The sequence below is a fragment of the Mus pahari genome, chromosome 5, assembly GCF_900095145.1.
Source record: "Mus pahari chromosome 5, PAHARI_EIJ_v1.1, whole genome shotgun sequence".
Classification (NCBI taxonomy): Eukaryota; Metazoa; Chordata; class Mammalia; order Rodentia; family Muridae; genus Mus; species Mus pahari.
In genome coordinates, this window is record NC_034594.1 from 27,007,116 (window position 1) to 27,033,322 (window position 26,207).

Here is a 26,207-nt window from a genome sequence, read left to right on the forward strand (position 1 = left end):
ACAGTCCTTTTAATTAATATAAACTTATCAAGACACAGGACTACTTTGACTACTGCTAAAACACTGAAGACTCCATATACATTTTTATTGTTTGCTTAAAACGAAGTTTGCTGGTTCTTCACTTGAGGTTCTGGTTAGGGCAGCAATATGAGAACAAATAAGATAACTGAAATGGGGTCTAGAAAGATGGCTCAACAGTTAGAACATATATATATACTCCTCTTGCAAAGGACTAAAATCAGTTACAAGGTGCAGTATTGCACAGCTTACAAACAGCTGTAACTTCAGCTCCAAGGGAATCTAATATCTTCTTTCTTCCAGCCTTCATGGGTAACTGAACTCACACACATATATCCACATGGATATACACAAGTAATTTTTTTAAAAAATGAGTAAAATTGTTTTAAAAATCAGGAAATTTTTCTCAGTATTCACAAATGCTTAGAATTGAATACAATAAAAATCCAAGAGTAGGTTAATTTTCTATAGATGCTTGATATAAGAATAACTTAAAATCAAATATATATCGATATACCGTAAGAACTAGAACATGAAACTAGTAATAAATTATTAATAGCAAAAAATATCTAGGAATAAATCTAATAAAACATATGTAAGGCCTATAGAAAAATGTTACATATTATTGAGCAAAATTAAATACTTAAGTAAAATATATGGCTATGCTATGCTTATGAACTACGGAGCCAATACAATCTCAATCAAAACCTGGAAATTTCTTTGTGAAAAGCAATGAAATATATTTAATATTTATGAGAAAACAGTCAGGGGTAAGAATGGCCATGGCAAACTTGTGAGGCATGGGGGTAGGGAGTAGATAAGAGTTTAAAAATTAAAAATGTAAAAATAAAAAAGGAGTATACCAAAGGAACAAAGGGTAGTCTTAAATAGTTTTCCTTGATATTTGGTTGGCTCAACTTGCATATAGAAGAAATACCCTTGTTTATCTCTATCTAACACCATAGACAGAATCAACTACAGATAAAAATAGGAAGCTAAATTTCAGAAAATAAATACTTAAACAGGAGAGTGTCCAAAAAAGTCAATAGAGAAGCTATTAGCAGAATGTGGGTACTCAAATCTAAATGAGTTGAATGTAAATTTACAATTAAGTTTCTCAGTTATCATAGCCGCATTTAAAATGTTGTTCTCCACATGCAGTTAAGGGTCCCAGTCTTGGACAGCACAGACAAAGAATACAATCATCTCTACAGTAAGTTCTACTGAAAAGTATACTTCTAGAATCTAGAAATACAATGTGAGCTAGTTTTGTTATTTGGAGCTTTTCTAGAGTATACATATGAAACTAACTTCATATTACATTCTAGCTAACTAACATCTGAAATTTGTTAACTAGGTATTTTACATCCTGCTTAATACTATGTATTTTACATCAATATGACATAGAGCACATCTTAAAATGCAGACTAAGCATATTTCAATTGCCCAACAGTCACATGTGACTACTGACCACTGTTACTATAAAGCACAGACCTACAAAATTACTTGAGAAACTGAGAACTTCAAGAAAGGAGACAGAAGTCACTGAAAAGAGAAAACTGGTGCCACTGACTATATTAAAATAAAGGATTTCTATTCCAAGAGCATCTCTGGAAATTAAAAACAAACAAAAAGCAAGTCATAGGTGTGGAGGTTGGAATGATTCTGCGAGGAAATGGAGAAGGAGGTGAATAAAATCAAAATGCATTGGATGGGTCTCTCAAAGAGGTAATAAAACTACTTTTTATTAGCACCTTTTTTTTTCTTTGTTTTCTTAGCAGCTTTTAAAAAGTAAACCATGTAGTAGGAGATGATTGCCATGAGCAGATGGGAGCAGAAAGATACATACTTATCACATATAGGTGATTTAAAACGTGCCAAAATACGTGCTGGGTGGTGGTGACCATGACTTTTATTCCAAGCACCCAGGAGGCAGAGGTTCTGCGATTTGAGGCCCTGCCTAGTCTACAGAGCTAGTTCCAGGTCAACCAGCACTTCAAAGAGAAACCCTATCTCAGAAGGTTAAAAAAGAAAAAGAAAAAAAAAAAAAGCCAAAACAGAACAGAACAAAACTTTCCTTTTGGGGATGAACATGTACAGCTAGACAGTAGAGAAGATGACACTCTGGAGAAAGGGGAGAAGAGGAGGAGGGAGGAGAAGGAGCACTCACATTCCGTAGTTCATAGGTCTTTATCTTTCAAAAAGAGGAGAGAAGATGCTCTGCAGCACTCTGACAAAACTGTTAACACCTATTAGTGTAGGATAACAGGACAAACGTGTTCACTGTTTTCCTGTGTACTATAAAGCCTGATCCAGTGTTAACAAAGGGGTAGTTATGGAGTAGCATCAGTAACATCAAGATCATCTTGGAGTTAGAAGTTATCACACCCTACGCAGACCTGGTACGTAAACATCTTGGTTATGGGCAAACAATGTTTTAGTCCAGTTTTTCTACTGAGTCTGGTATCAACCAGTTAATTATCTGAATATATCAGGTTGAATTATCTGTGACATGTAGCAGTTAAGAATTTTTACAATCTGCGAATTGCATTTCATTCTAAAGCAACAGTGAGATTTGACTTTTTATCTAAACACTTCGATGTCTTAGTCTCATTAAATCACTATTAAAAAATGTTTAATTTAGTGATGTGACTAGAAGTCACAGAGCTGGAAACCACCAGAAGAAAGGAAAAGGCAATGAGGCAACTGAGGATTCTCCCTTCAACATTTCTGAAAGCCTGTGTCTAGCACCTGGGTTTCAGTCTTATTTAGCCTCCAGGCATGTAGGACAGTAAAGCACAGTTGGTTAAATCATGAATCTGAGGCATTCTGTTACAAAAGCCTTAGGAAAGCAATAGAAGGACTCACTGAAAATTAGCAAGATCAGGATGTCAACTCTGGGTATCTGACTACATCTAAGCAGAAATAACCAATTGTAGATTAAAGAAAATGCCGTACTATTTAGAATTAAAGTTAAATACTCTATGAAAAAGAAGGATAGAATGTCAAATTCTCAAACAGAACAGGATGAGCAGCAGAGGTGTATTGTGGTAGGGAGGCTAATCAAAGCAACAGGCTCCTTGGCCTTTGTGTCCTCTTGGCTAGCAAAGTCAAAACAAATCCTTCTATTTATTTCATTCAGCTTATCCCCCACCTAGACATTTTAGTGTTCAAATGAGAAAGAATTCTGAGGCAACAGTAACCCATGGAGCCCAGTGAAGACACGACTTTTATAACCATATGGGTTTTGTCTTTATAAGCACTGAAATGTTCAAGAGAATAATTCAGAGATAAATTGTTTGACCTGGATAAAATCAAATTAATTTTACTTGTACATTAATGAAAATGAAAGGCCATGGATGATTTTAGTGATCATTATTAAGAAGATTCCCATTCCTCTCTGTCTATCACACTCCCTGCAGGTACATCTCAGGTTTCCACTGAGATGCTAGCTAAGGTGATGGTCTGAGTTTATCCATTACTCTGATACACAAACGTCACAAAGTTTCTCTAAAGCATATTTTCTCACTGTTCTTCCGTGATTAGAAACCAGTGGTACTAAGTGTATATTCAAAAATACCAAATGAATATGCCTATGCATCATATACATGAGATGCACGCTGACACCTATCATTACACTTTACAACTGTGTCAAGAATTTAATGTATAAGAGCAACGTCAGTACTATGGTTGCTGATGTGTTTGAAGCACTCATTTGACCAGCCTCAGAAGCTCTGCAGAGACCCTTTCCCAAAAGGAATCAGCAACTTCTTTTCTGTCACACAACAGTCTATTACTATTCCAATTGTAAGGGCTTCCCTGCTCTGGTTATTCAGAAACATCAACCTTCCATGGATGGATGCCTGCTCAGATGATGGGAAGAAACAAAAAGAAAACAGCAGCTTGAGAAATCCACTCTCACAGCTGGGGAAATGGATGCTATACTTCTCCTCCGTTCAACCTGGAAACAGCTCCCAGCCTCAACACAGAGGCTGGGAAATCTAGCTGCACCTACAATTTATGGACCTTCCTAAAAATTCCATGGAAGTTGAGAATCTTTTAACTCCCAAAGAGCATCTGTACTGTAGAAAAAAAAAGAATGTAGGAAACATCAGGTAAGTGTATATACTACTCCACCTTAAATATACAAGTTCATCTTCAGAGGACTTGGCTGTAAATTGAAAAAAATGTTCCACTATGTCTCAGTTTTTGAGTTCCTCAGGTTTTATAAGTTGACAGTACTTAATTTTATAATTAAGGATAGTTTTTAGCTGGCAAGACTGCTGCTAGCTCTGCAGACATATATAATCCTACTGCACCAGAAATGGAAGGATGAGCTCTGGACAATAAATTACCTAGCAGCTATCATCATAAACTTGTGTTCACATTTCACTGTTGATATGGCATACAACATCAGAGTCCAAAGCTTAAATATTCCATCCTTGTATAATTTCTAATTAAGAAGGTTAATTTATAATGAGGCAATTTCATCATTATACAATTACAATATTCCAAAACAATTTCTTTGGATGAAAAGAAAAAAAATGAAGTCCATTAATGTCCTTGTATACTCACTATGCAAACTGTACGGTACAGCTGTGTTCACACTCTGGCTATACCCTAACTCTGCATCACTATTAAGTCATCTCTTTACCGAGGTGCTGGCCATGTGAGTATTTGTCACTTCATGAGAACAGCTGATTTTTACACTTAGCCACTTCCCTGCAAGAGTGTTGTCATTCAACCAATGCTTATTTTACGACTGTCCAAAGAATATAAACTTCAACTCTGGATCAAAAAAAAAAAAAAAAACACAAAACACAAAAAGCAAAAGACCAAAAAAACGAAACAAAACAAAAAATTAGAAACAGTTTGCACAGGTGAATTTTTTTTAATTTACCTTGAAATAGTTTAAAATCCAGCAATTGTAAAGACAGCTCCTCTATTCCCACAACACTTTGTAGTCAGCTTTTCCCAGTGTTCTTACATAATCTCAAGCCATGTTTAAAAGCAAGAAACTGATATGAATAAATGTTAAAGCTATAAAAAACACTTGACTGTCATCATGTTTTATATGAAAAAGAAAAACAAGAAAATAACCCAAAACACTTTTAGTCGGAGAAGGAAAAGATATTATCTGTCTTGCTTAATAGAACATGTTGTTGGTAAGAGAAAATCTACCCAGATCCTTACATGAAATAAAGCCTGGTGCTCAGGTCAGCAACACTTGCACTACAGCTGACAGGACACAGGCAGATCAGGCAAACTCTATGCAAGATACACTCAAGTGCTTTGTGTTTTCAGGTGTTCTTTCTCACTGTAAAGAACAATGTTAATTGGCCTGACTTACCCAGTTTACAATGCAAACATGAATCAAAATACATACACAATAAAGATGATTCTTGTCAATTTACAGAAAGAGAAAGTTTGAGACATTTAAAAGGACATTATTCTATAAAGGCTTACAAAATTGTTCAATTAGTGATTCTATTGATGTTTTGCTTTTAAACTATATAATGTCAAGCTGCAGACTTCAATTTTTCAGGCAAATAGTACAGAGCACCTTATACACTAACTGCTATTATTACAAACTTTCTGATAGATATTTTACACATATCTTATAGATATTTTATTCTACACAAATACATGTAAATGTACAAAATTAAAGATAAAACACCGTGGAGAATCGTTAACCTTATAGGTATACTCTCCAATTAGGATGGGATTTCAAGACTGCAGAACTGACCTCACCAGTCAGTCAGTCAGGGTCTCTTTCTACCATATAATTGTATTCCACACGCCAGAACCAGAATGTAGATGGGACACTAGGAAAGTGACTCATCTAATACATGATAAAAACTATTTTAAAGGGATAAGAAATCATCTAATAACATTTAGCCAATATAAACAATATAAACCAAAGTCATTCAATTAGATACTAATGTAAGTGACATAGGAAAAAAGTACTAGTAAATACTAATGAATCCTATTTCCAGCACTAGGCTTCTAGAAAGGGCAATCAACTGGATATAAGCTCTACATATCACCTAATTGTTTCATTTTTAAAAATTAAAGAGGGTTACAAAAAGCATTTTAGAATGTATTTTTGAAGAATACAGTTAATAATTCATCCCAGTTCTCTCTCATAGACATACATGTAATAAATACTAACAAGAAAGTATTCTAAGTTCATTATGCTAACCTTTTAAATGTTCTTCATTGTTATTTTGAAAGGCAAGGAGGTAGAAATTCAAAGAGAAACCATTAAACTTCTCAATTGTGATTTTATAAGTATGTAATAGTTAGTACACATGTGAAAATCCCTTCACAAAAATGAACCCACAGTTTAAAATTTTTAAAATGTACATTTTAAAAGGTTTCATCACAGCACTTCTTCAGGAAAACACAAGTAGGTTCTATCTTTTGATCACAACAGTAAGAACAGAAACGATGAGGTGTGGGAGTGAGTCAGCTTGTGTAAGGATCAGCCATAGTCAGGTCAGTTAGAATGGCCAGCAAGACAGGAGAAAATGCTTCTGCAAAAGCCTCATTATCCCAGTTTGACTCTCAGAACCTGCAAGAGAGCTAGCTCTGCAAAGCTGTCCTGTGACACATGAACTATGCACCTGGTACCTATACACAGACACACACACACACACACACACACACACACACACAGACACACACACACAGACACACACACACAGACACACACAGACACATCTCCATGTACATGCACATAGAAAAGTAAATCTATAATTAAAATTTTTTAAAGATTTGTTCACAACTAGACTGCCTTATTAGTTATGAGTCCTTCAGTAAATGGTAACATCTTTTAATTCTTATCACTTATAACATAGGGCTGCTGACCTTTGCTTGTTTTATAGTTAACCCAGAACAAAACAAAATAAAATTCATACAACAGTTTTAAGTGGTAACGGCTTTCATTTTTATCTTCCTATGTTGCATCATTTACATATTCCTTATGTGCAAGTATTACTTGGAGTTCATCCTCATTCCTCATGGACTCACTAGATGCATCATCTTATAGAAAGCATTGCAGATCAGGAATCAAAAAAACTCACTTTTCTTACCATATCACTGCCACTGACTGTCCTCAGCAAAATGAAGTCAAAATAACATCTATGCTCATGCTCATCTATCAAGAGAACTAACATAATGCATCCAAAACTGCTCTGGGAAACAATTAGGTCTACCAATGTAAGATATTATCATTATTATATGTGATATGGCTAATGTTTGACTTAAAACTATACCAAGTACAAAACTAGTGAGAGACCACCCTTAGTCATAGCTTAAAAGACTGTTATCAAAATGTTACAAGGGCATGAGTAGGACCAACTAGCACAGCCAAGAGGTATCAGGATCGTTCAATGTAAGCAGGAGTAGGAGGGACTCATCCAAGCATTACAGAGTTACTTAAGGACACAGCACTGTAGTATGGAGCTCTCAGAGAGAAACAGAACACTCCAGCAGTACAGTGGTTAGTGTCTGTAAACCATGTGACCAGCCATCTAACCTCCGAAAGCCATGTTCACAATTTAGAATGCCAGTAAAACTTTCAATAACTAAATTAAACATAGTAAGGCAATCACTTATTCTTTCCAGGAGGTTCATTCATATGACAATGGTAGATGTGTTCACTGAACATGAGTGTAATTCAGTGTTTGACTTCCCTATAACTTAAAAAATAGCCTATAAACATCTATGTCTTGATTTAAGATACCCCATTAAACAACACATCCAACAAAAACTACAATAAACAGCATATTACCCCAATACTGTATTCTTGTATTCACTAATGTACATTTATTAAATATCTGTACAATTACTTTTATTTCTGCACTTTGATCTTTTGTTATAGGCATCCTTAAGCATGCCGTAGGAAGATAACATTAATTTTTGCTAGTCTTTTCTACTTATGGATACAAGGAATACCTGAAATGAGCAAAAGCTCCCTAGCTGAGATGCCTTCCAGTCAGTAATTATTGAAATGCTTTTAAAGCTCTTGAAATGTATGGCTTTTGTTACTCTTCAGTAAAGGCTTTGACTCCTTTTTGTTCCCTGTGCACACAGCCTTCCTTACAAAGTGGCTGAGATGAGATGCCTTCCTTCATTCTTGGAACTACCAGAGCAGACAGTTTCACCATGGACCCATCTTTACTGCCCCCCTCTGTATTTTCCCTTTTCACCATGGTATCAGTTATATTTCCTTGATGTTACACCATCTTGACATTCACAAGAACTGCCAGTTAAAATGATCCTTTTGAGCGTGGGAGTTAGAGCAATGACCACATATCCCAGGGCAATGCTTTTCAAACACTGGCAGACATTCTGATGCTGCTGACGACACAGAGGCTACTTCTCTACCAGGAAACTTTGGGGCTAATTATCACTTTGAGCCACTAGAGCCTTCTAATTGTTGAACAAAGTGAATTGACTCAGTTCAAGCATTTAGCAATCTCGTACAAAAATGAAATCTAAATTACCAACCCAATAACACACTTATTACCAGGCTTAATCATTTCTAACCTATAAGAAAACTGTACAAATTCCTGCACAAAGACTTAAAAAGAAATTCATTTCCCTCTTGTAACTATAATCTGAGCACAGAGTGGATTTGGATTTTAATATCTAGGAGAAAAGAAGTGACAAGGATGATATCTAAGGAAAATATAAGGTCAGAAAAGAAAGTACTGCAGGAAAAAAAGTAGTTGTTTCCTACGATGGATCAACTGTAGTAATATTTAAATCATAAAAACATAATACTAAGTAAAGTTCTAAACCAAGAGTACAAGTATCTTAAGGAAATGGGAAGATGGGAAGAGTGGGGGTACCCTAAGACACCCTGTATTACACAGGCAAGGCCTGCTGACTTCTGAACACAATGTTAAAAAAGGATACAGGAGACATCTTTTACCCTAAAAGCACTTCATAAGACAATTTGATTTTTTAAAGAAAATCCTCAAAAATCAATGAAATTTAAAAATATTTAGCTAATGAATCAATAAAAGTATGTACCAATAAAAGCATATGTAGAAGAAAATCACACTGGTCAAGAACTTCACAAGCTTTTGTGCAGATTTAACCACAACATACACCTTAATTCCAATTTAAACCATTAGTTCTAGATACTTGCCTGTAATTACCTCCAAGATGAGAAATGATTATAAAATTTTAACACTGCTTAGTCTTGCACTCAATTTATTTAACAGAGAAATTCAAGATTCGGCTTTGCTGTATTGCCATCTAGAGTTCAATTAAACAGTACTGCTACCTTTGGAATCAAAGCGCCTGCCTCATATTTTTACACTTATTCCTGCCTTGCCAACAGTGGTATCAACATGGATCAGTTTTTCTATAACTATGTCACATTTTTAGTTGTTATGGTGATTTTCAATGTCATTATTTAATTATCATTGTTGATAATTCCATATGTAAGCAACCATGCGTATGAAGATTCTGGAATTTCTTGCATAATTCTTAAATATAAGAAGCTTTTTCCCCCCTCACCATATTTAATATATAATCTTACAAGCATAGTTAAAAACAGCAGTACCTCTAAAATACTAGGACCTCTTATATCCATTTCTTTTTTAGGAAAAAACCTTTCAGATCTATAAATCCCAGCATTCAGGATGCCAAAATAAAAGGATTATGAGTTGAAAGCCAGCCTGGAATATCTACAAAATTCCAGGTCAGCCTAGACTACACAGTGAGACCCTATCTCGAGCAAGAATCTAGGAGTCTGGGGATGTAGCTCAGTAGTAGAGCACTTTCATAGTATGCCAAGGCTCTAGATTGGATCTCACCACAAAAAGCAAGCAAAAAGACAATCAAAATCTGTTCCAAGGACAAAATGCAGGTAATGAACATGTTATGAAAAGGGATATAAAGCTAATTGTTTTACTTGTTTCAACTGTTATGAACTTTATGACTTGGTGTTGGGTAAGTGCATAAAACTGTATCAGACAATAAAAGTACAAAATCCAATATGAAGCTCTATAACTTCCGCTCCAAACAACTACTATAACTGTATAGAAACTTCCTGAGCTGTTTGTGTTATACTGCTCAAGTACATTCAATTTCTCACTTGAGAATATCTGAATTTTAAAAAATATTAAAAACATTCCAAACATTAAAAAAATTATCAAAAAAAAGGTTTAGAGGGAAAGAATACTTACATGTGTGAGTATAAAATATCTTATATAATGTATATGTATTATATATGCATACATAAAACATGTACTATATAAACTATAGTATATACTATTTATGTGTATGTACTTAACAGTATATATGTGTATATATGTGTGTGTGTGTATATATGTATGTGTGCATATACCCCCACTCACATATCACATACAATTAATGATGCTACATACTTTATATATACTGTTAAAATTAAACGAGGCTTTACAATTATGTGAAATAAAATTGTATTATGTTCTTTTACTGATCTCATTTTATAACATAGGATGGAATCACTAACGGCATCTACCTGATCTCTCACAACTTCCTTGATAAAGAGATCGTGTCTAACAGTACATAGTGCACAGTATGTCTTCACATGTAAGAGAATCTTCAGTAGGGAGTATTGAGAGCTAACAGATCCAAATATGTGCTTATCAGCTTATAAGTATATAACTATGAGGTGCTTAATGAAGAGAGGAAAGACAAAACAGGAAATAGGAGGAATGGAAATGGAGGCAAAAAAAGAAGGCTCAAAAACAAAGATTATGTATTTTCTGCTTTAAAGAAGTTACAAGGAAGACACATTCAACTTCTGAATTAGAGAAGTGAGACTAGGAGACATGGGGAATGTAGAAACCTATGGTGGTGATAGGTAGGGTACCATCCCAGCCCTGCAGGGCATGCCAGCTCACCTTCCACCTCCAGATATAATAAAGGTACTATTTCTCCTGTAGAAAATGCAAAAGGGGAGTCCTCAAACCTTCTCAATTAGCTGTGAGTTATCGTCTGAACGAATGCATTACTAATTAAGTATTCTACCAGGAAATACTTAAGAGCAACAAGTAGAATAACGATGAACTATTAAGAATGGGTCCAGGATTGGAAGACGTACACTAGCCAGATAAAGCTGCAGAGTAGGTGCCTGCTGTCCCCACATCCTACTCAGTGACACGCCTTCTCATCTGTAGCCATGGATGAGACGTGAATGAGCAAGTCACATCCAAAGGCATCTCACCAAAGATTTGCCTCATTACTACACCAATTTAGCCCACATAAAACACACAACCCAGAAAGTAAACTAGAAACTAGTTCAGGAGAAACTATTTTAAAAGTCAAAGATCATAAAATATGTGACAGTGAATTCACAAATACTCTGGATTTGTTAAACATCTCATCTGAAATGTCTTAAGACATCAAACAGCACAGTAGGATACAGATCTTTATTACCTCACTGCAACTGAGATTTTCTAACTCCTATATTGAATGAAAATCAACTTGAATCCTAAACTGATCGCTGAAAAGTCTCAGATGAATGAGAAGAATAAAGACTGGTCTCTGCTACAGTTCACAGCAATTCTGGTAACACTGGTCAATAAGGATGCTCCCTACAACATTCTGAATTATGTCTCATCCCTAAAAGCTTTTTTGTAATGAACTGGCTCTAAAAGTTGAATGTAAAGTAAGGACAAAATTATAGCTGATGAAATGTTAATTCAAAGACTATTAGCTGATATTTCCCTTTCTTTCAATGGCAAAGTATCTTTTAAAAGGATTAAAAAGTGAACTTATATTAAGTGGGTAATTATAAAATCTACTATTAACTTTTAGATAACCAAGAAAAACAAAACAAAACTAAAATATAGAAAAACCACCACCACCAAGAAGAGTAGGAGAAAAAGGAGAAAGAGGAGGAGGAGGAAGAGGAGGGGAAAGAGGAAGAAGAGAAAGAGGAGAAAGAGGAGGAAGAGGAGGAGGGGAAAGAGGAGGAAGAGAAAAAGGAGAAAGAGGAGGAGGAGGAAGAGGAGGGGAAAGAGGAAGAAGAGAAAGAGGAGAAAGAGGAGGAAGAGGAGGAGGGGAAAGAGGAGGAAGAGAAAAAGGAGAAAGAGGAGGAGGAGGAAGAGGAGGAGGAGAAAAAGAAGAAAAAGGAAAAAAAAGCCCTGACTGGAACAAGATACTATCTATAATTTGAATAAACCTGTAGCTACTGTTAGAATATTTTTTAACAACAAAAAGCTCATTTGGTATCCAGTCCCTGTACCTGGGTAGCTACAATCCTGAGTATGTTCTGTTAAAAATGATTATGAAAATAACATTCTATACTGTTATGTGACAGAATACAACAATAACATTTCTAAATACTACAGATGACCTACAGTGAGCTGGCAATGATTTCAGTAACCGTGCTGCTATTTAAAACTTCTCATTGCAGTTTTATATTGCTTTATACCTACTGAACACACTTTTAAATGTTTCAGTAAGTTTGAGCTGAGAATTAAAAAATATTTTCTTATTTCAGAAAAATATAAGCATGACTGTGGCCCAACCACAGATTTTATAAAAACAAATGTTTTAGAAACTGGTAATTGGAAATATCTGAAACCATAAAAGATGAAGAAATCTAGTGGCAATAACCTAGAGACTTTTTTTTTTCAAAAATTAAAACAAAGTCGCCATGTGATTTTGACGTTTTCAAACTTTATTATCAGCACAACATAGTTACATGGTTCAAAATTAGCCAGAAAGTTTACAACCCTTTTCAAGACAAGAAGCCCAGATTCAATAAAGAAAACTGTTCATATACAAAGCTAACTTAAAACATTTACCTCTCTAATTTTACAAATTGCTTTTGCAATTAAAAACAAAAATAGCCCACATATTCTTTTGGAAGATACCTTGATTCTCTGTCTATCCAGTTTTTTTTCCCCCATTTGGAAAACTGGGAACTAAATGTAATCACAATCAGTTTAAAAAAAATAGCTACACATTCTTATTGGCAGCAGTGACCAGCTGGAAAGCCACAGGTACATCCAAAGGAATGCAGTCTAAAGGCAGGTGCCAAGAAACTTCAATGTAAATCAAACACTAGGGGGCAGCAAACTGTTGAAGATTGTACCAGGCAATCAACTCACAGACATGACACAAAGACAAGAGAAAGAGGATATGAGACTGTATTCACTCATTTTGCTGTAGGGCTAGAGAAAACCATGGAAGTTAGTGACTGCACTAACGATGGAAGATAGTTCATCTGCTAAGATAACACCCCCAGCCTTCTGTATAATTTTTAGTGTGAGTTACACCATAATGAAAGATGGCTTAAAATTAAATCACTGTGAATTGATTGCCTCCATTTCTCTTGCAGTTTCAGTTGTCTACTTTATCTAGTACTGGTTTAAAATATTAGTGACAAACTCCTTTTGATACAAAACTCAGCACTTCCACTCCTGAGGCAGGCACTACACTCATGACTAGTATTTTTATCCACATGATCTTAAGTCAATGCTGAGTCTGAAACCAATAGATAAGCTACCTACCTACGCCCAGTCACTGAATGTGTCATAGCATCAGGGATGTTTTGTGACAAAAAGCTGTGGGGTATAGGCTTCAGAAATCTGGCTTTGTAAAGAAACCAAAACATACACAGTTAAGTACAGAATAAAAGTGGAAAAAAGGCAAATGTACAATTATCAGCTATTACATATGAGTTACATATTTAAAAGATGTATCCTCTCAAAGGCCCAAGGAGTAGAAACCATTAAGTATCATCCTGGGGTTAATCAATTATCAGGCAAAACAAAAGAGTAAATTCAATCATTACAGAAACATTTGAATGGAGAAAGGGTTAGAACAGCTATTTGGTTCATCAACATTAAAGGCCGTATTAAACTCCTGAAATAGGTTTTATAATACTTCCAGTCCAAAGCAACCTGCAAAGGTAACCAAATTAGTTAATAGTATATCCAGTTTTTGAATCTTTAACCTCACTCCAAATCCCTAAATTCATCCCAATACTGCTCAATACCCAGGGTTCTGCAGGGCCAAGAGGAATATAATATAAATTTCTTTAATTAAGAACAAATGTTTGGCTCAGCTGTTGAACAATTTCCCTTGGGGAGGAAAAAAATACACACACACACACACACACATATACACACCCCTATCTTCTCCATGTATCACTTAGGTTTCTTAGAGCAATGCTTGCATGCTAAACAGTAGGCCTCAAAATAATTCAAACCAGGGTTGAAAATCTGGTAGAGCCAAAGGTGATACTCCAAGGACTGAGGAAGGTTGATCCTGAGTTCCAGACACACAAGAGCTACATAGGGAAAGCATCAAGAAAAACCCAAAGTCTGGACAAAAAAGTGGGATGAGGGTGGTAGTTTACAAGCTATCTCAGTGGACCAGAGGGTGTAAAAGGAAGACCTAATGTAGGTAGCACCTTGTAATAAAATCTGAAATGCTACCAAATCTACAATGTTCTAGGAACTAACATGCACCAATTGTGTCTGGACAGGTAGGTCTCAGTCAAACTCTTAACTTTAGGAAAAAGATTGTAAAATTACCTTCAGTATAAGTGCACTGGCTTATACAAAGTCAAAGTTCAATTTATGTTCAGAATTGTGCCAGAGCCAAAGAAACACCCCATTATTTAATGTATCCAGATATCTCCCAATTCACAAACAAAAGCTGGCAACACTTCTGGCCCTGAACATTTCAGATAAAGGGTATTCACCTGCATAGCTCATGATACATATCCATACAAATGTACATTATTTGCAGTACTAACAATTAAGTCTAGATTTGTGCAAACCCTGGGCAAGTTTCCTACCACTGAGCTCTTTCACATAACTTTTAAGACAAGCTCCAGGACTCAAACTTGCCAGCTCCCTTCCCCAGTCTCCCCCCACCACTGCCCCCAAAGTAGCGGGTTTATAATCTGTGCCTTTAGGTATCACCGAGAAATCATCTTTGCCACCCCTTTTAAAGCAGCACCAAACCCATTCGTTCTTGCGCATGGGTTCCTAGCCATGCTTAGTTGACAGAATTCAGTTTTGTCAATTTGGGGAGAGATTAAAACCACTGAAATTCAGTTACTTTTCAGTGAGGAAGTAACTTCCTGAATACAGGCCAAAATTACAGTAATACAAAACACTGAAATCCTTTTAAGTATAATTTTTAGTTCTTGCTAGTCTGAAGTTAGTCATTATGAGGCAGGCCAGTACCGTTGATATTTAATGCTTTATTAACCTATGGCTTACTCTATCAAAGCCACAGTTTCCCATAACTGTTTCAATGTAACTATACTATAGATATGTATACTTACTAATCTATAGTCACAATCCAAGACCCTCAGTCTAGAAAACACCAAATGCTAAAACTGCCCACCAGCACATTTTATTTCCTTCACAGCACTTATCACTGATGTGTCTTTCTTCCTACTGTAATGTCCAATGCACACAGGAAGTGGGGTGTGTGGGATGGATTCCCAAGGTCCAGGAGAAATGACTCACAAGGTACTCAAATACTTGTAGATTACAGGAATCCTAACATTACTCTGTATATAGTTCTGCTTTGTTTAGGCTTCCCAATAGCACTGTTAACAATTCTAAGCCTCCAGCTCTTGTATTACTTTTTCTTAATTATCATTAGATACACATCCAAAAAGAAAACATACAAGAAACCTGTCACCCCTAGTTACCGCACTTAACAATGGAGACATAATTAAGTTTCTAGAAGACGGTGGGGTGGGTTGTACTGTCTTTTAACTCATGCTTTGTGTCACTTGGAGCAGACACTTGGGTGAAGGACCCTTCCAAATCGGTGGCGGGGCGTCCTGCGGGGAGATTTCTTCCACGTGCCCAGATCCTTAAACTCGGCCCATGTGGACAGGCTCCCACGTGAACGCGTCTTCTCAGAAGCCGCAGGAAGCCTTTCCACGTCACGCCACCCGACGACGCCTCGCCAGGCTGGGGAGTTCCGAAGACCCCCCCCCCAAGGGAGGAGCGAAGCGTGGAACGGATGCGGACCCCGCGGTGGGCCGGCCACTTCCCTCCGCTCCCAACCGCGCCCACGCCACCCTGCACCCCGGTGGCCGGGAACAAAGCCCGCGGCCGCACCGCGGTCGCCCCACGACCCGGCTCCGAGCCCCGTGGGCTGCGCCCCACGCAGCTCCCGCGCGCCCCACCGAGCCTTTTCGGTTGGCCCGGAGCTGAGCGGCCGCCGTCCGTTACCCCCCGCAGACGAGCCCCCTGGGACCTGCCTCGGGTCCCGGGTCCCCGTACGGCGGCCGCGGGAAGCCCGCGCAGCCCTCAACCGGCGCCGCCCGCCCCGCGGCCCCGCAGCAGGCCGAGGGGCGCGGGTCCCCACCGCCGCCCGCGGCACACTCGGCTGGCTCCAGCCCCACGCGCCGCTCTCCTGCTCGCCGCCACCGCCTGCAGCAGCTGCGAACACCCGCGCCCCTACCCAGGGGCCCCGGTGGCAGCCCCAACCCGGCCGCCCGGCCTCCCCAGCCGTCCCGGGACTCCCAGGCTCCGCCGCGCACGGGGCCGGTTCTGGGGGAGGGAATGTAAACAAATCGGGGTTTTATAGTTACCTCACACTCGAGTGCCGTGTGCATCTCCTCTCCGCTCGGTACCAAACCCCGGCTGCACCCAGTCGTGTATTCTCCAAAGCCGCCTGCGCTATCTGCGTCGCGGAGCCTAGCGCGCGAGCCGGCGCTCTACGCCGGCGGCGCACTCAGCCTGCTCTGGCGCCCTGCGCAGCCGCACCCTGGCCGCCTCAGCGCTACGCCGGCGGCGCACCCGGCCCGCTCGGACGCCCTGCGCAGCCGCACCTCGGCCTGATCGGCGCTACGCCGGCGGCGCACCGGCGGCGCCCAGCCATTCACTTCGCGGGCGCGCCTGGCGTCGGAGAGCTGCGGCACCGGCGGGAGCTACACCGACTGGCGGCAACTGGAAGACATTAGATCTACGCAAATTGCGGAGCTCTGTAGCTCAGCGCTAGTTTTGTTCTGAGAAAGGACTCTTTGGGGGGGCGGGGGGAGTTGGGGCGGCTTTTAACGCATGCGTGGAGCGGCCTTGGTCGCCTCTCCTGGCCTCGCTCGTTGGTTGCTGAGGCCTTGGGCTAGCGGATGAGACGTAGAAGCCTGGAGAGCGAGCGTCCTAGGCCGGAGTTTCGGGGTGATCAATTAGGATTGCTGATTTGTACGCGGGTTAGACATCTATATTAAATTAACTCCGCCCCCTCTGTCCCAGCGACCGTGCCAGTCTCTGGGCAAAACTAAACTTTAGTGCTATGTGCAAAGTGTTTTGCATAACTCCCCCCACCGCACCCCCATTTAAAGAGCACTTACAGTGGGACTTCCCAAACAGGAGTTGAGTTTAAAAGTGTCACGTAATTCTGGTAGCTTTGGGTACCCATCCAAGGACTTCCCACCACCTTCACTTACTGGAACAGTTTTACACCCAAAGGCAAGCCCCCGATCCGCCCAGCAACACCGGTGGACTCATGCTTACATCCTGCCGGTTCTCAGATCTCTTTGCTCTCACCGCCATTCTCAATGGCCTCCTCCCCTCTTAAGCAACTAACAACCCACAATTTTCTTAAAAGGAGGCTCCGCAAACTCTTTGCTTCATTATTCATTACTCTGCTTCCGGACTCTTAATTCATGTCTAGGCTTATTTGTATTCTGCCCAGATGCCAGTCTTTCTGTATTCAAGCTGAGCGTACTTCCTAGTGAAAGTGAATTCTGGGCTTGCTTTATGGATCAACAGAGTGCATATAACTCTGAGCAGTAGTAATTGCCAGCTTTATGTGTCAGGTACCTCCAGCATGCTTTGCGTGTGTATTAATTTAATACTCCTAACAGAATGAAGAATGACTACCCAGGAAATAAAGTCATAGGAAATAAGTAACTTGCCTGAGAGAACAGAGGAGAGGCATAGTCAAACCTATTCGGTATGGCCACGTGGCCTGTCTGGCGGACTTGAACTCTATGAAAGAAGCTGTTTTGCCTTTTGTTTTCTACCTGTACATGGAACATCTTTCGGAGTGCTTAGTAAGTGGCTAAAAGCACACTGAGCTTCTCCTATTCCTCTTTCTCTGCTATGGAAAAGCCAACCCATGATCTAACTCCACAAAGCATTAAAATATCCAATTTGCCATGGTATTTTAAGGCTTCTAATTACTTGATTAAACACATTGTCAGCTTCTTTAAAACATATATAATATCTTCCAAACAAGTTAGAGCCCTTGAGTCAATGTTTCCAGCAGTGATTTGGGGTTATTTGTTTACAAAACAAATGTTCACCTGGTTTGCACAGGTACGTCTAAATACTTGGTTAAACACTGAAGAATGGCCTTGAAAAGCAGTTAGTAGCTACAGCTGTTAGTGGGGTTCCTCCATACTCCCCAATCTCTCATAGTCCTTTCCAGATTTCCGAGAATTTCATATTGTGGCAACTAAAGGGCTAAAGCTTCAGTCACAGTATTATTTCATGTATCTGTATCTGAAATGTAAAGGTAACCATTTTACCTCTATGAGGCAGTATAGTGAATCCAATGAACCTTTTAGTTCTTCCAAGGATTAGGAAAGAGCCAAATATAACAATGGACATACAAATCACACCCCACCTTTAACTTTAACTGTCACTAAAGGAAGCCCACAACAAAGGTCCCGCTTCCCTTCTAATTTTGGAGAAAGTACTCACCATCCACAACACAGTTATGGTGGTAATGAAATCTACAAAGGGCCGGACAGATTCTAAGAAATCAGACCTTTCAAACTCAGTTGTTCTTTTCATGAATCAAGATTAGTAATAATAAATGGTTTCTTTAAAAAAAATCTCCTTAATATACTTGAATCTAAACACTGATTTTTTTCACATGGCCAAATAGGTTTGGACCAGCCTAGAAAAGTCATTAAGAGAAGAAGGAAGATTAAATGGAGTGAAAAATCATGGCACTGAACACCAGAATAGGTATTTAAAACCTGGGAAAGGGAGGTTTGTCAGGAACCTGTAAGCACAGGTCTGAATGTAGGCTTCAAAATGAACAGTTATCCATCATTTCTAGAGGCTCTGTATTCCATACTTGGGAGTGAAAACCTGAGTTCGGCATCATTTGTGAAGCTGACTCTCCCATTAAAATAGCTGCACCCTGGTCACTGGTCACTGCTAGGAGAAAGGCTTTCCTCTGAGGGTTGCTGAGGCAGACACCATAGCAGAGAAGCTATAGAGCTACCTCAGATTCACTTCAACATGCCTTTCAGAGTAAGATGACCCGACTCATGAGAAAGAGGAAAGTTCACTCGGAAGAGTGAATTAAAACAAAGAGATTTACCCATGTGACATCAGGAAGCTTCCGTATCCCAGGCCTAGTCTGCGTACTCACTCACCCCTGGGAGCCCTTCAGTGCTGGGCCTCACCCCTGGGAGCCCTTCAGTGCTGGGCCTTATTATTCTTTTATTTATTTATGCTGCTCATAGAGTTGTTTATGGCATTCTGTGAAAAAGAGGTTCCAAGAAAGCAGCAAATGTGCTTAGATTCTAAGGCTGGAAGGGTGGAAAGGTGCAGGACAAAGATAAACAAATAGCCCACTTCTCAGTCTTGCTCTCAGTTGGAATTTCCCACTCAAGAGTATTAAAATGAAGAAAAACAGGTCTGGTGACCCCCTGCAGAAGACCCAGCTGCCACCAGGTGGCCAGTTGAGATCCTTTAAACTTCCAACTGTACAAGCTGTCTTGACTTTCAAAAACTTAGCTCCTAGTACAAAGGAATCAGAAACAAAAGCAGCAAAAATTATCATATTAATATCACAAATCTTAAATGTATTTACAATTATTACACTTCAGTTTAAAGGAAATTACCAACGAGAACAATTAACCATGAGTTACCATTAAGTATCTTAAAAGTTTATTGAGTTAGTTGAAACAAACACTTATTAAAGATTCATTTTTTTAAAATATCATCACAGGAAAACAAGTTTCAGATCTTGCCCAAAGCTTTCTGGTAATAATGGGAACCATTTCACAACTAACATCTACAGAAACAAGCAAGTCTATCACTTGAGCCAAGATATACTTAGCAAATATTGCCTACTTTCATTTGTCAAAATACTCAACAACATTGTACATTTTAGGGAAAGCAATAAATGAAGTGCTGAAATGACTAAAATGAGTAAAAGTTCATTTGTTATTTGTTGATCTTCTAGAAGACCTGGTTCAGTTGTCAGCACCTATACCTTGGGTCACAAACATTCAGAGCCAATGCCCTTTTCTGACCTCCACAGGAACCAAGCACACACACAGTACACATACGTGCATTCAGGCAAAACATTCATACACATAAAGTAAGTAAAACTATTTTTTTTCAAAGTGTCGTAGTAATTTCTGAATTTCTCTTGCATTAGTTTTTCTTCTAAGTGAAGTAACATGCTTTATTTATTTAAGGCTGCTTTTTTCCTCTTTATGAACGTGCATAAATCAGCACTTCTTTTCATCACACAGGTTGGGAGAAGCTTTAGGTAATTTCCCATGATTATGGAGAACCCATCTGGCAATGCCCAGTAGTGGAGGACTCACAGTGCCTGGCTTGCTTGCTTGCTTGTGTATGATTTCACCCATGGCATCTGATGATTTCATACTCAAGTTTCATTCTAATTATAAGGATAAGGACATCATTTCTCCAAGCAGTCATATTTCATAGTCTGCCTTCCCACCCTAAGTACATGAATATGCGTGGTTTAAAAAGTGTCAGGTAACATTTCAATGTTTTAAATATAATTCATTCCTACTATAACCCTGTAAAGTGGATATCATGGTGCTGTCCATTTTATTGAAATCCCAAGATGGCAGAACCAGGATCCCAACCCTAGGTGTCTGGCTCCTGAGATGGTACTCATACTTCTGCATCTAATAGCAAGACTGTGCCAGAGGCTGGGGAGACAGCTTAGCCCATAAGGTGCTTGCCACACAGTCATGGAGGCCTGAGCAGAAGAGATATAGGTGAGGTTTAGGTTTCCTTGGGGGAGGAGGAGAGGACGAGGGGAAAGAAGAGGAGGAGGAGGAGGAAGAAGAAGACAAAGATCCTAAGAACCCAATGAAAAGCTCAGAATGTGTTGACAAGTATCTAACCCCAGTCATGGGGTCCATGGGGCATCCTGGCTAGCCATCTTAGCCTACTTGTCAAGCTAGAGGCAATAAGAGAAAGACTGTCTCAAAAACACCAAGATGGCTGGCACTTGAGGAACAACACTAGATGCTGTTCTCCGGCCTCCATGTATAGGCACATCTGTACCACCCAAACACACATGCATGACTGGGCCAGGCCTGAGTTTTGTGAAGATATCTAGACACTTTCTCTGAAACAGTAGTAATTAAAAATGAAAGAAAAAGGATCCATAAACTGGCTCTTGCTAGTCTGTAAATGCTGTGGGCCAATGAAAACTTTAGATATAATGGTAAGTGAAATAAAGAGTAAAAGCAAAATATATCGAGGTACTTGTATTGTGCACTCTTGTTCTTCCCTTTTGCTTTATCTTCAACTTCACTAGCTCAAAGCAACTCTGAGGGTGATATTCACTTTGGTCTTTTAAATCAGAATTGTTGAGATTTTTGTCTTTTACTGTCTACTGCAATGCTAAGTGTGGGCCCCCAAGATCTACTCATAACCCCTGTGACCCTGACCCAAGTTATTTCTAATTGGTGAATAAAGATGCAAACAGTCAGTAACTGAGCAGAAGAGATATAGGTGGGGTTTAGGTTTCCCTGGGGGAGGAGGAGAGGACGAGGGGAAAGAAGAGGAGGAGGAGGAAGAAGAAGACAAAGAAGAGGAGGAGGAGGAAGAAGAGGAAGAGAAAGTGCAGGAGGGAGAAGAGAAGCCACCATGGGTTAGGTGAGCCATAAAAAAAAACGTGTCCCTGTGTACTAGCCAGTTGTAGTTAAGAGCAGCTCAGATGGAACATAGTAAATAGTAAGTAGTAACTCAAGGTTATCCATAGGAAAGTAGATTCTGATAGCATAGAGGCTAGGTATCTGCTCAGCTTTTATACGGATTAAGGCATATTGTAAATATAAAGACTGAGTGTGTCTCTCACCCAGGAACTTAATTAAGGCAGGGTAGGAACCTTGGGCTGAGATTTAAATAATTTCTACAACACAGAATGTCATTAGTCAATCCACTTTTACCTTCCTTTGAAAGCCTTCCCCCATCATGGCCACTTGATCTTGTTGTTCAAGTATATATTTATATCAGTAAAGTTATATTAAAGAATAAGGGGATCAGGTATGTGTTAAGGACTTCCTTCCTACAAATTAAATATAAGCAACTAATGTGGAATCAGTGAGGACTAGGTCAAGATTGAAAAACTATGCCCAAAAAGATTTAAAGTGAAATTCATTATTCTGCCTTAGAAAAACAGCCCAGCATTGAGGGATAGATAAAATCTCAAGCACGACTTTGAGTTTCTGTTATATGCAAGCCACTGCATTAAGTAGTTGGGATACCAGGGTGGACAAAATGAGATTCTGGCCCTTAAATAGCTTATGGTCTGGTGAGGGAGGTAATTAAAGAGGTAATTATAGCATACAGTGGCAAATGCTAGGCTAGAGAGAGGTATGGTTGCTATGGCAGCAGAGGTAAAAATGGGTTATACTCAGGCTTTAGCAACATCTGACATATGACTTAAGGGTGAGTGAGGAGAGCCAGGTAAAAACACCGGGTCATGGAGATGATGCACGCAGATAAGTGGTACGAGTGAAAGCAGGGTTTTCAGTTAGGGAACTGGAAGTGAGCCACACTGTCTCTCTGTCTCTCTGTCTCTCTGTGTCTCTCTGTGAGTCTGTCTGTCTCTCTAGAGACCTGTCTCTCTGTGTCTCTCTGTTTCTCTGTGTGTCTCTGTCTCTCTGTCTGTTTCTGGAGGTTGCAGGGGGATGGATATTTCATTTTGCATGGGGGATTAGGAGAGATGAGACAGGACTGGTAAGCAGGGCCTTTGTGTACCAGGTTAGAGCATCTGAATACCAGAGTATATTAGGAGCCTCCGAAGAATTTTAAGCAGGCAGGTGCTGTGAGCACAGGCACTAAGGAAGATTAGTGTGGTAGGCAGAAGCAGTTTGTCTCCTCCCCAAAGATGCCCTTCTTGTAATCCACGGACCTGTGTGAATGTTAAGTCAAAAAGAAATAAAAGCTGATCGTGGAATTAAAGGTCTAATTTAATTACACAAATCCCTAAACAAGGAAGAAAGAGGGAAAGGAAGAAAGTCTGCAGCAGACAAAAGTAAAGAGGAAATAAGATGGCTCTGTGGGCAAAGGTCCTTGCTGCAGAACCTGACTACCTGATTCCAGAACCCGCCTGGTGGAAAGTGGGAACCAACTCCTGCGCATTGTCCTTTGACCTCCACACTTGCACTCATGGGCTCTGCCCCACAAGTTATTTGAAAAATAAGGCAGAAAAATTATGGCCAGTGGTGCAGAAACCTCTAAAAATGGACCATGGGCAGCCTCAAAAAACTAGCGCCTCTGGGAAAAAGGTGGCCTTACAGATGTCTGGGGTTTTGTTCAAGAAGGGAAAAGGTAGGCTTTGAACCTACAGGAACCGTGAAAGAATTATTATTATTATTTTAGGTTTTAAAATACCAATTCTAAGGAGATATGTTATAGAAGTATTAGAAAACTAAAGTTGGAAAGCTTTAAAAATGGGAACTGTTAAAGAAATAGAATCCAAATTGAACCGAAACTCTACCTGTGGCCTCTTCCTTTCTCTTCATTATCTATAAGAGGGGGCCATGTTTCACAGTGTTTGAGTTTGTTTAATTTCTATTGTGTGGTATTAATGTAATAAATACATTAAGATTAGCAACCAAAATTCAAATAGAAATGCCTATTTTAAGATGAATGAATCCTGAAACCATTCTGCTAAGTGAAATATGGCAATCAAAGCATAACTACTGGCTGAACTTCTGTGAGATACTTAGAATGGGCAATTCATAAAGATGGGAAGTAGAAGACAGGGGCTGCAGTGTAGGGGGGGGACATCTAGGGAATGGCTAGTTAATGTTTACTGGGTACATAGTGTTTATCTGAGGTGATAAAAATATGATCAAAAATAAAATAAAATGTTGCAATAAATACAAAATAAACAAATATACTACCTAGTGTGTATGGTATTCCAGGAATTGGAATTTATTATTTCACGTAAATGATTACATAGAGTTTTTGTTGGTTGTTTGGTCTATTATTTGGTTGTTTTTTGAGATAAGGTCTTATGTTCCCTAAATTGGCCTGGAACTCCCAATGTAGCCCAGCATGTTCTTTACATTGATCCTCCTGCCTCAGTGCTATAAACTGTTAAAATAAGACATGTACACTACCACATAGGCTCTAGGGAGCAGGACCCGATGCATGCTAAGCATACCTTGGCTAGAGCTATTCCAGTTAAGTAGGGGGTTTTGTTTCTTTGTTTGTTTTAATTTTGTTGATAGGATGTTGCCAGGAATATGGGTGCAACCTTTAATTTCAACCCTAGATGGAAAAGAAGTTTGATCTCTGTGAATTCATGGCCAACTGCTTGACAGAGTGAGTTCCAGATCAGCCAGCGCTCATAGTGAGACCCTGTTGTGAAAACTGAAAGGAAGGAAGGAAGGAAGGAAGGAAGGAAGGAAGGAAGGAAGGAAGGAAGGAAGGAAGGAAGGAAGGAAGGAAGGAAAAAGTTGTCATTTTTTTCTTGGGTTTTTATTAAGAACTTAATATATGAAAGAATAACTTTGTTACTGGGAGCTTCTGAGACCACCACATATTGGCAATTACCAGGGCCAGAATATTACTATGTTACTATTCTTCAGCCCAGTGATCTACCCCCTTGGTGGTCTTCCCCTCTCCCTCTCTCTTATGTGTGTGTGTGTGTGTGTGTGTGTGTGTGTGTGTGTGTTGGTATGTGTGTAGAGGTCAGAAGACAATTACATGTGTCACATCCACCTTTATTTTGTGACAGGGTTTCTTTGGTCTAAAGCTTATCAGCTATGCTGCTGACCAGTGAGCTCCCCCCCCCACCTGTCTCCATCCCTCCATCCCTGGGATTACAATCACACATCATCTTTCCAGCCCTGGGATTACAAGCACAGATCATCTTTCCAGCCCTGGGATTACAAGCACAGATCATCTTTCCAGACCTGGGATTACAAACACAGATCATGACACCTGGCTTGTTCCTGTGGATGCTGGGGTTCAAACTCAGTTCCCCTTGCTTGCAAAGGAAGCATTTTACCACGTGAGATATTTTTAAAAATAAAGCAGTTAGATTGGTCATGGGTGGAGCTACCAGACACACCTTAAAGATGATGCAGATGCAGGTTTAAAATTAACTGGCTCAGAGTCAAAATAGACTCACCCTCTTTGCAGTAAAGTTTAAAGTAAGTAACTTGCATTTAACCTAATTAAACTTTCAGCTTTGTTTAGAAGGAAGGTTCTCATGGTCCTATGTATACCTCATTTTACTAGAATTTTTGTTCTGAGAGCAAAGTTCATTTTTTTAATTATTTACTACATTTGTACAATACCTAAAATAATACTCAACAATGTTAAATGACAAGTGCAGTGGCTGATAATCTGACTTTTTACTTAAAGCGGGTAATAGAATAGTGGTGACACAGGGTAGAGAGAAAATAAAAGCTAACACAATATTACTACAGTGGCCTCTCACTTATCAGAACTATATAGCTGATTTGTAAGTTAACAAGGACTAGATAATCTGACATTTTGGGTGGGATAGGTGAGTCCTGCTCATTAGAGATGATTGTTCAGGAATGGAGGATGAGAAGGTGACTAAGAAATTCAGTTGCAAAGTTCTAGTTTTGTCTCCTTTATCATCTAATTCCACCAAACCAGAGCTTAGCACTTCATGCATACCATCAGTAATAAGGCAGCCATACCGCAGAAAGGTTTATACATTCCAAGAATTACTAAAAGAAGAGACAGTCTGGTGGAATGTCATTTGACTGGTTAAGATGTGTAAGTGGATTGTCATTAATATTATTTAATAACTGCATCTTATGAAGCAGGGGCAGATTCTATAATTTCACAGTATTGACTCTCAATACAAAAAAATGAAATCAGGAGGGCCTCCTGTATCCCTCAGCATTCCAAGCGAGCAGCCCTTCAAGTATTCTGCCTTCTCTTCCCTCTTTTTTTTTTTTTTTTTTT

General features: G+C 39.2%; 1 protein-coding gene across 1 annotated transcript in view; it reads right to left on the minus strand.

The window, feature by feature from the left end:
- Positions 1-26,207, minus strand: part of Slc39a10 (solute carrier family 39 member 10) — a 115,459-nt gene that overhangs the window by 27,341 nt on the left and 61,911 nt on the right. The gene's annotated exons all lie outside the window — the stretch shown is intronic.